Source organism: Myotis davidii, unplaced genomic scaffold (genome assembly GCF_000327345.1).
Source record: "Myotis davidii unplaced genomic scaffold, ASM32734v1 scaffold59, whole genome shotgun sequence".
NCBI classification, from domain to species: Eukaryota; Metazoa; Chordata; class Mammalia; order Chiroptera; family Vespertilionidae; genus Myotis; species Myotis davidii.
The window spans coordinates 8,029,458-8,036,930 of NW_006293001.1; the positions used below are offsets into that span (position 1 = coordinate 8,029,458).

General features: G+C 39.1%; 1 protein-coding gene across 1 annotated transcript in view; it reads left to right on the forward strand.

Annotated features, from left to right (window-relative positions):
* Positions 1–7,473, forward strand: part of CERS6 (ceramide synthase 6) — a 262,024-nt gene that overhangs the window by 654 nt on the left and 253,897 nt on the right. The gene's annotated exons all lie outside the window — the stretch shown is intronic.

The window sequence follows — 7,473 nt, forward strand, 5'->3', positions numbered from 1 at the left end:
AACGTTCCGGACACGCAGCCGGGAGGGCGGAGGAACCGCACAGACTTCCAATGGGTTCACCCCAATCGGCACACGGATTTGCCGGGGACTCCGCGGCTTCTGGCCACTATTTGATTTCCTCCGGTGATACTGAGTATCAGGCCCACGGTCCTGGGAAACGGGCGACAATAGTTTGTAGGTTTCCAGCACTCCAGGCCATTAGCTGTTTCTGTACAAGAGAAGAGGACAGGATGGGCGCACAGCCTGCAATGGGTGACATTAAATTGATAGATGTTTCCTGTGAATAACCATACTTTTATTTTGGTAGCAGAACGCACTTAACATTTTTTTAAAAAAAGAATGAACATATTATTGCTTATATAAATCTCGGATTCGGTTGGGTAGCTGCACTGTATCATGAACAAACTTGTGCTACTTTCACTGAATCAGACTTAGTCACTAAACTGGCTTTTGCCTGCCCTGGCTCTCCCGGTCTTATTGAAACGGGACCGGGATAGCAGCACACTTCTTTTTCTCAACTGAAAATCACCCCTAACGCTTCTCTTCTAGTCCCGCCATCAGGAAAGGCTGAATTTCTTAGATCACAGAGTAAAGACCAGTTCTCACTTCCACTCCGCCTCTCGTCCCCTGCGCCCAGCTCACCTTGGTGTTGTTTCTTCAGCTTTTGCTCTGTTCTTCTGTTTGCTGTTTCTGTTTGTCTAACACCGCTATTGAGGGTGTTAAATTTGTTGCTGTAAATGGCAACAGACAAAGCTTCATGGGAACAACAAGTATATTTTGTTTACAAAAGGGACATTTTTCCAAGGGCGGTATTGTTGCTTAAGAACTAAGTGAGCTGTCCACATGCAGAGATGGAGTGTACAAGGGAACAGATGTAAAGACCTATTTTTAAATGATTGGAATCCAGCACGGATACCTCATTGATCCTGTCTAGCACTGAGACTTGCTGTGAAAAAGTGGGTGTGTCTGCAGGTTTAAAGTTGCTTCTAGAGCCAATGTTTACTTACAGAAAATAGGAATTTATATTTAACCTTGCTATCTCTCAAAAATAAAAAGCCTCCCAGGAACAAAAGATTGCTCTGTATTGACACATAGTAGGGGCTCCACACAGTTGCCAAATGATATCTAATTGATTCTGATTGATGAATCCTGGCTGGGATCACTTTTAGCTAGCGAACGCATTTGAAAGAGATGTGGAGTCTTATGTTTTGGACAACAAAAGCATGTCGGCCGATGACCTGTTTGCAGAAAGCTGACTCCAGGCTGTTCATTAGGTCGGAGGAAAAGAAAATTAGAGAATGCAGACAGCTTTCTACTTAGACTTTCTCTGCCTTAAAAAAATACAAGTAATAATTGAAAACGGGACGTTCATATTTCCTCTTCCTGAACATTTTTCTCTTCCTTTGCACAATCCTGTGACTTAAGAGTTGGCACAAAGGGATCAGCTTCTTTCAAGTGTCAGCCCCAGCAAATGTCCTCATATTGATATGGAGAGAGTTGGTCATTGATCAATGGTCATTCAGGCCATTGATTCAAGGATAAGGGATTTCATGGCTTGTATGGAAAGTGAAAGTTTATGACTAATGTTCAGAGTAATACTTCAGTATGGCCCACATACCACAAGATGCTACTGACTTTTGGAAGGGTGTCTATTTTGTTTCTTGTTAAAGCTGTGACAAGTCTGCCTTTAACCATTCAGACCACCTCGGTTCTCTAAAAATATCCGCGTGTATAGTTGTATCCAGAATTACGAGTTCGGCACGTTTCTCCTCTTCTCAAACCTGAGCAACACATTCTGGCATTTACCCTGTGCCCTTCATCTCAGTATCCATCAAGGGCCAGAATCAACATAACTGAACCAGGCGATATTATCACTGGGATGACTCACTTTTAGTGCCCTTCTAATATGTTGTGCATGCATTTTTTCCCTTTGCCATATTCTGTAATGTATAACATGATTTAAAGGAGCCTGTTGTGTATCGCTTTGCGAAATCAAATGCTTTTATAATAGGAATAATTCCCTCGGGTATTCTATTTGTTTTCTTCTAATGTCATTGATTTCAAAGCTGAGAACATATCTATGAAATACTTGATTATCCAGGATCCTTATTTCCATTAAATGGGGTCTGTAACGTCCTTGTTGCAGCTAAAATTGTGAATTTGAATACCTTCTCCTCCGTTTTGTGTATTTCTCTCTGTGAAGAATTGACCGAATTGGACCTGTGCCCAGCTGAACAGTTCTGTCTTTTCCTATCCACTCTCACTGTTGGGGTGATGACAGGGAGGCATTGGTGGCCAGAACAATGTCATCTTATAGCACCATATGGGCAATAATATGGATGTCCAACATGGTTGATTAAAAGCAGAACAGCTTCAGTTCAGTGACTTTCGGCCGAGTCTGTGAATAGCCCAAAGCTTGGTGGTTTTAAGTATAGCCTTTATACTATACTTAGCTCTGGGTAGGGATGGGAAGGGCCACTATAGATATGTCTTGATTGACAGTAAAATATCTGATGTGAAAAGAAAACTGAATGCTTTCTCCTAGAATGAAAATGGCAGTGTATACTATTGTATTATGTTGTTAGCTTGATGACAGGGAGCAAAATCTTATTTAATAATGTGGCCTTATCATCTATTTGATGAATTTTCTTGATTCAGTGCTTGTTTAGGTTAGTAATCCATTCTCTGGAATTACTGTATACTAAATGCTTCTTCCAAATTTTTTTTGTATGTGTGTTCCTATGGCATTCATAAATGTGGGATTATACTTCTGCTGAACTTCTGTTGGGGAATAAAAAATTATTTGAGCTATTGTTATGAAAGATAATGTTGATGCATTTTCTTCCTTGCGGGTTTAGGAGAGAGATGCAGAAAGTATCAACTGAGAATCAGAACATTCAAGTTCTAGTCAAACTTACCTCAAACTAGTGCAGGCACCTAATTTTTCTCTGTCTTATTTTCTCATCTGTGAAGCGAAGCAGCTGGCGTTGGTAAGGCAAGGCTGCTTTCGGCCTCCCGATTATCTGATTTCTGTGGCTTACTAATTGTTTTCTCATCAAACTTTGAAGCAGGCTAAACGTCATTTTTTTTTTTTTCCCTAAAGGTAGATATAAGTCATCTAAGAATACAGAGATTTTTTCATACAAATATTCTAGCCAATGGTTTTGCTTCTTGTATTTTTCAGTTATGATTGAGTTGAAAGAATCATTTGGGCTATTATCATTTGTGTTCCCAAAAGTATTTCAGAATAACTAACAAAGAAGATTCTACAGAAAAAGCAATTGCTCTTTCCTCGTATCTCTTATAGATGGACCCAGCATACACCCAGCACTCCATGTGGTGGCTGGAGAAGCAATGAGAAGCCCATTCCTGCCACCTTGGCTCTCAGAGTGGCAAGCTCTGTGAGAACTGTCATTCTTGAGGAGGCCCATCGATGTTGCTTTGGCTCATTCAAACAGTAAACAGTAGTGTCTTAGCGGTGTCGGAGGGACTGCCTGGCCAGCGGGCTCTTCTTATGGGCATACTTAATATATTTGCCTCGCCATCAGCCCTGACTGAAGTCCTGGAGGAGAGGAGACAAAGGGAGAGAATGAGTGAGAATGTATTCCTGATGGTTAGAAGGGAGAGGACAGATAGGAGTGAATGACTGCCAGGAAAAGTGGGGGGTCAGGTGAGTTTCGTTACTGAACTTTCTATAAATATCTTGTAATGAAGAGACTGACAATCATCAGATATGTTTTAAAAGAGTATGCAATGGCATGAAAGTTTATTTTTCCTCAAAATCCATCAATTGCAATCCTAACCACCAAGGTGAGGGCATTAGGAGGTAAGGATTTTGAGATGATTAAGTAATGAGGGTGGAACCTTCCTGAATGGGATTAGTGCCCTTATATTAAAAAAAGAAAAAAGGCCCCAGAAAGCTGGCCCTTTCACCACATAAGCACACAGTAAAAAGATTTTTTGTGAACCAGATACGAGATGTACTGGTGCCTTAATCTTGGAGTCCCCAGTCTCCAGAACTGTGAAAAATAAATTGCTGTTATTTATAAGCCATTAAGCCTGTGGTATTTTGTTATAGCAGTTTGAATGGACTAACACAGTATTTGAGAATAATTTGTATATAAATTCAGTTTTTCTCATGCAGTGAGTTCTGGATATTTAACTCCATAAATATACCTTTTCACTTGTTAAATGATGGCATGATTCAGATTAAAGTGTGGATACCTGCTTAGCCAGGCTGGGGAAAGAGGAAAGAGTTGAGGGTCAGACACATAGGTTACCTCCTACTACAATTTCTGACATGCAAAACTGAATTACAATGGATGTTTTGTTGGAAAACAAACTAAAATAAAAAGGATAGTATTTTTTTTCTAGAAATACTATCTCATCTTGCAAAAGAAAAGGTTTGCCTTTTCAGTGTGCAAAAATTGAGCTGTTTATAATAGGTTGATTTATGGATAAAAGGTATAATGTTACTCTTAATGGGAAATGTCTTAGAATGGTGGGGAGGGCAGGTGAGATAACTTTAAATGACCACAAATGATTTAATGTCATCCAGGAGTGATGAAATGAACACCCTGAGTTCACTTGTGACTCTTCTGTTGGAAGTATCTGACTTCCCGCTGGACAGGGTTAGATTTTTTTCCTCCTGGATTCCAGTTTATAAGATATTTCAGAAGTGGTTTTTTTTTTTTGTGATGGGGAAGGGCAGGTGGCAGTAGAAAGAAAATGGAGTCCCAGGTGAGCTTCCATCATCACAACAGTGCGTAGCTTCGGAAGGGATCACTGCATCTGCCTCAGGCTTTCTTCACCTGTTTTACTACTTGATAATACTTTGTTGGTGAGCACTACAACCTAGGTTCGTGTTGCCCATGTTATTCCGTGTGCACTAACAGTGCACGGCCATTTCTTCTCTCATCGCCAGATTTTCTAAAGCCATGGGTCATCTATTTCTTACAAAGCCATAATTCTCAAAATTGTATTGTTTTCCCCCTAACATGAGTTGATTACTTTCTGTGGTTTACTTTGTCTACCAAGCTCTGTGAGGTAGATGTGAAATTTCCCAATATTTTACAGAAGACACTGAGGATTGAGAGTTTAGGAAATGGAACTAATGTTACGCAGCTTAAAATAGTGAGGTAGGCATTTGGAACTAGGCTTCTTGAGCCCCTAATAATTTTGGCGATCTCATATTTTAAAGCCAATATCATGAGATCATACTGTATATATAAATGATCTCATACTGTGTGTGTGTGTGTATTTATATATATATAGTTTTATATGCAGCTTTTTGCCATTTAATGACATAACCTGAACATTTTCCATGTAATAATTTATTAACAAATATTTTCAATGACTGTACATTATTCTACACTATGGATATACCATAGTTCATTTAACCAGTCCCTGTATTGTTGTTGGGCATATAGGTTGTTTCCAGTTTGTGTATATAAATCTTTCAGTTCCTGATTATTTCCTAAGTAATGTCCCCTAGAAATGGCATTTTCAAGCCCAAAAGGATAAGATTTTAGTGTTCTTGATATAAGTTTGCAGATTGGTGTCCAGAGAGATTATGTCCATTTGCACTTATTGGTGTTCAGATTATTGCCATTTGAGGACATTTTTTTGCTTTGAATGTTGGAAAAATGTTACTGCTATAATGCCTTTTTATGTTACTCATGATGAACTTATTTCAAATATTTATTAATCATTTTTATTTCATTTTCTGTGAATTTGTGTGTATTTTCCTACTGGGATGAGCTTTCCAATTTTTTGGATAGGAAAGTGGAGGACTTTGGATTTTTTTTTTTTTAATGTAGAATGGTCTTGTCTTGGTATGTTTCTCTGGTCACGTGTTTACACTTTTTTTTATTTCTTTCCTCCTCTTGCCTCTGCCCCACAATCTAAGTTATTATCATTAAGGAGAAAGCTTCGACATAGTGGAAGAGATGCATTCAAGAGGATGAAATAGATAATATCCTGACTTTATTATGGGGAATGAGGCAGAGATAAAGAGCTCAGAGGAAGTTTGAGCAATTAAGAATGAGTGAGTTTTTATGAAGGAAAACTTACAGATAGAGCCTAAACTCATTTATATTTTGTCTATGGATATTTGGTTAAAAGTGACTTATATGTGGAACCTCAAAAGACCCCAATAGCCACAGAAATATTGAGAAACAAGAGCAAAGTTGGAGGTACTACAAGGCTACACTATTTGAAACTGCATGGTACTGGCATAAAAATACATATAGGTCAATGGAACAGAATAGAGAGCCCAGTAATAAACCCATGCCTATATGGTCAATTGATCTGTGACGAAGGAGGCAAGATTATACAAAGGGGTAACATAGTCTCTTCAATAAATGGTGTTGGGAAAATTGGACAGATACATGGAAAAAAAAAAGAAAAGAAACTAGACTGCTTTCTTATGCCACAGACAAGAATAAACTAAAAATGGGTTAAAGATTTAAATATAAGACTTTAAACCATAAAATCCCTAGAAAAACACATAGGCAGTAAGCCCTTTGACATTACTCTTAGTATTTTTTTGTATATGTCTCCTTGGGAGAAAAAAGAAAAAAAAAACAAATGAAACTACATCGAACTAAAAGTTTTTGCACAACGAAGGAATCCATCAGCAACAACAAAAAAAGACAAGCTACTGAATGGGAGAACATATTCACCAATGATAAATCTAATAAGGATTTAATGTTAAAACTTTAGAAAGAGCTCATACAACTCAACACCAAAAAACCCCCAAACAATCCTATTAAAAAATGAGTAGAGGACCTGAATAGACACTTCTCCAAAGAGGACATAGAGATGGCCAATAGACATACGAAAAGATGCTCAATGCCACAGAAATGCAAATTAAAACCACAATGAGATATCACCTCACACCAGTAAGAATGGCTGTCATTAACAAACCACAAGTGTTGGTGAGGATGTGGAGAGAAGGGAACCCTTGTGCACTGTTGGTAGGATTGCAAATTCTTGCAACCCCTATGGAAAACAGTATGGAGGATCCTCAAAAAATTAAAAATAGAATTACTGTGATTCAATCATTCTACTTCCAGTATATGCCCCAAATAATTGGAAACATGATCGCAAATAGACACAGTTGAGCCTTGTACAGCATGGATTTGAACTATGTGGATCCAGTTATACTGTATGCAGACTTTGTCTTAGTAAATACCTGCACTGTTTTCAGTCCACAGTTGGAAATTCGAGGATGCAGAGGAGTGCAGTTAGCATTGATCTCCACCATCCTATATAATAAAGAGGTGATATGCAAATTAACCCTCATACCCTCAAAGATGGCTGCCTACAATCAGGCCAGCAGGGGGGTTAGTGAGGGAGACTAAATGACTGAACAGCAGGCTGTGTGGGGTGACCAGGCTGGTGGGGGGGCCGTGAGGGGCAACCAAGCTGGCGGTGGGGGGGAGGTTGGGGGTGACCTGGCTGGCAGGCAGG